This window comes from Octopus bimaculoides, chromosome 5 (genome assembly GCF_001194135.2).
Source record: "Octopus bimaculoides isolate UCB-OBI-ISO-001 chromosome 5, ASM119413v2, whole genome shotgun sequence".
NCBI classification, from domain to species: domain Eukaryota; kingdom Metazoa; phylum Mollusca; class Cephalopoda; order Octopoda; family Octopodidae; genus Octopus; species Octopus bimaculoides.
In genome coordinates, this window is record NC_068985.1 from 36,195,589 (window position 1) to 36,198,761 (window position 3,173).

General features: G+C 41.7%; 1 protein-coding gene across 4 annotated transcripts in view; it reads right to left on the reverse strand.

Moving 5' to 3' along the window:
• Nucleotides 1–23: 23 nt before the first annotated feature.
• LOC106876238 (uncharacterized) overlaps nt 24–3,173 on the reverse strand; it is a 36,292-nt gene continuing 33,142 nt past the window's right edge. Inside the window, exons 6-7 of one of the 4 annotated variants that reach the window (XR_008264246.1) lie at nt 1,523–2,544; nt 26–1,451 (exon numbers count right to left, since the gene is read on the reverse strand). The gene's annotated coding sequence lies outside the window, so the exon portion shown is untranslated. Of the gene's footprint in view, nt 2,545–3,173 lie in introns of all 4 variants that reach the window. The other 3 variants (XR_008264245.1, XR_001410215.2, XR_001410214.2) reach the window with 3 other exon arrangements.

The window sequence follows — 3,173 nt, forward strand, 5'->3', positions numbered from 1 at the left end:
TTCTCTGTTTTTTTTTGTTGTTCAAAAAAAAATTCGTTTTTTGTTTTCATTTCAAATTGCGTTTAACGTTTTTTTTGTGATGTCACATATATATCTATACACACACATATATATCTATATATATAATATATATGTGTGTGTATAGATATATATGTGTGCGTATATATATATAATATATATAGTGCCAGTAAGGCGATGCTGGTAATGATCACACTCAAATGGTGCTATTTACGTGTCACTAGCACTGAAGCCAGACAGCTGCTCTGGCAATGATCACACTTGGACGGTGCTGTTAGAGCTCAACTGGCACAGGTGCCGGTAATCGAATATGGTTCAATTACGATTTCGATTTCACTTGCTCCAACAGGTCTTCGCAAGCAGAGTTTAGTTTCCAATGAAGGAGAGGTTGGTATGGGTGCAAGTCATCGAATTTGGTTCGATTTCAATTTCAATTCACTTGCCTCAACAGGTCTTCACAAGCAGAGTTTAGTGTCAAATGAAGTAAAGATACGAATAAGTGAGCTGGCTACACTTCTGGCAGAGGCCATAGATTATTCCCTCACTTGGCTAAGTCTGGCGAATAAGGCGGATGGGGAACAAGTTCATATCCACAATCATGAATTGTTGCTATGGCAACCACTGAGGTGTGGGCTGGACAATTGTCATAATGAAAAAGGAATCCTCTGGTGAGCATTCCCGGCATTTTTTCTTTGATTGCTTCTTGGAGGCATTTCAGTCACTGAGTATAATACAGCCCTGTCACGGTGTGACCCTTTTCAAGGTAATCGATCAGCAAGACACTTTGAGAATCCCAAAAACGGATGCCATGACTTTGCAGCTGAAGGAATGACCCTGGCCTTCTTTGGGGTGGGAGAAGGTGTGTGCTTCCACTACTTTGATTGTTCTTTGGTTTCAGGCTGGTAGTGATGGACCCAACTTTCGTCCATAGTAATGAAACAAGCAAGAAAATTCTCTTCATCAGCTTCAAACAGTTCCAGATTGCTCGTGGACAAGGTGCAACTAGTGCATTTCTGTTCAGGAGTCAAAAGGCGAGGGACCCACCTTTCAGAAACCCTTGAGAACCCAAGTTCTTTTGTCACAATGTTGTCTGCTCTTTCAGTTGAGATGCCCAGTCTCTCGGTTATCTGACAACATGATATTCAGCAATCTTGCATTATTATACCAAGAGCAAGGTCAAGGTTGTCCTCAGTGGTTGCAGTTGGAGGTCTCGTTGGTGTGGGATCATCTTTCACACTCTCCCTGCCTCGCTGGAATTCATTTACCCAGCGTTTGACTGTTGCATATGAAGGAGCATTGTCTGTTAAGGTTCTCATCATATCTTCATGGATTTCTGATGGAGTCATGCCTTTCAAATGAAGGTACTTTATGACAGCATGATACTCAGTTTTCTCCATTTTCCTTGTAAATTCGAAGCTTGTTTATTCAAAAATCTGCAACAAAAAAAATTAAAATATCAGAATCATGAAAATGAGCAAGAATACTCCGAAAAGACTGTACTTACCAGAAAAAATTGTTTCAACTATATAGCAGCCTCGATTCTAGGTTAGGCTCAAAACTTTTCAGACACCCCTTGTATATATAAATGGTGACCAGCCAGGGCTTTTTCATTTTTGGGAATAGATGAAAGTCAGAGGGGGCTAAGTCTGGTGAATAAAGCGGATGGGGAACAAGTTGGTATCCACAATCACGAATTGTTGCCATGGCAACCACTGAGGTGTGGGCTGGACAATTGTCATAATGAAAAAGGAATCCTCTGGTGAGCATTCCCGGCATTTTTTCTTTGATTGCTTCTCGGAGGCATTTCAGTAGCTGAGTATAATACAGCCCTGTCACGGTGTGACCCTTTTCAAGGTAATTGATCAGGAAGACACCTTGAGAATCCAAAAAAACTGACACCATGACCTTGCCAGCTGAAGGAATGACCCTGGCCTTCTTTGGGGTGGGAGAAGATGTGTGCTTCCACTGCTTCGATTGTTCTTTGGTTTCAGGCTGGTAGTGATGAACCCAACTTTCGTCCATAGTAATGAAACAAGCAAGAAAATTCTCTTCATCGGCTTCAAACAGTTCCAGATTGCTTGTGGACAAGGTGCAACTGGTGCATTTCTGTTCAGGAGTCAAAGGGCAACGGACTCACCTTTCAGAAGCCTTTGAGAACCCAAGTTCTTTTGTCACAATGTTGTCTGCTCTTTCGGTTGAGATGCCCAGTCTCTCGTCTATCTGATGACATAATATTCAACGATCTTGCATTATTATACTAAGAGCAAGGTCAATGTTGTCCTCGGTAGTTGCAGTTGGAGGTCTCCTTGGTGTGGGATTATCTTTCACACTCTCCCTGCCTCGCTGGAATTCATTTACCCAGCGTTTGACTGTTGCATATGAAGGAGCATTGTCTGTTAAGGTTCTCACCATATCTTCATGGATTTCTGATGGAGTCATGCCTTTCAAATGAAAGTACTTTATGACAGCACGATACTCAGTTTTCTCCATTTTCCTTGTAAAATCGAAGCATGTTTATTAAAAAATCTGCAACAAAAAAAATTAAAATATCAGAATCATGAAAATGAGCAAGAATACTCCGAAAAGACTATACTTATCAGAAAAAGTTGTTTCAGCTACCTAGCAGCCCTGTTTCTAGGTTAGGCTCAAAACTTTTCATACAGCTCTCATATATATACACACACATATATATGCATATATATACATACACATACATATATGTATATATGTATACATGCATATATATATACACACACACATATATATATACATATATACGTCATCATCATCATCATCATCATCATCGTTTAACATCCGCTTTCCATGCTAGCATGGGTTGGACGACTTGACTGAGGACTGGTGAAACCGGATGTCAACACCAGGCTCCAATCTAAATTTGGCAGAGTTTCTACAGCTGGATGCACTTCCTAACGCCAACCACTCAGAGAGTGTAGTAGGTGCTTTTACGTGTCACCTGCACGAAGGCCAGTCAGGCGATACTGGCAACGGCCACGCTCGAAATGGTGTCTTTTATGTGCCACTCGCACAAGAGCCAGTCCAGGGGCACTGGCAACGATCTCGCTCGAAAATCCTACGAAGGCCAGTCAGGCGGTACTGGCAACGGCCACACTCAAAATGGTGCATCTTATGTGCCA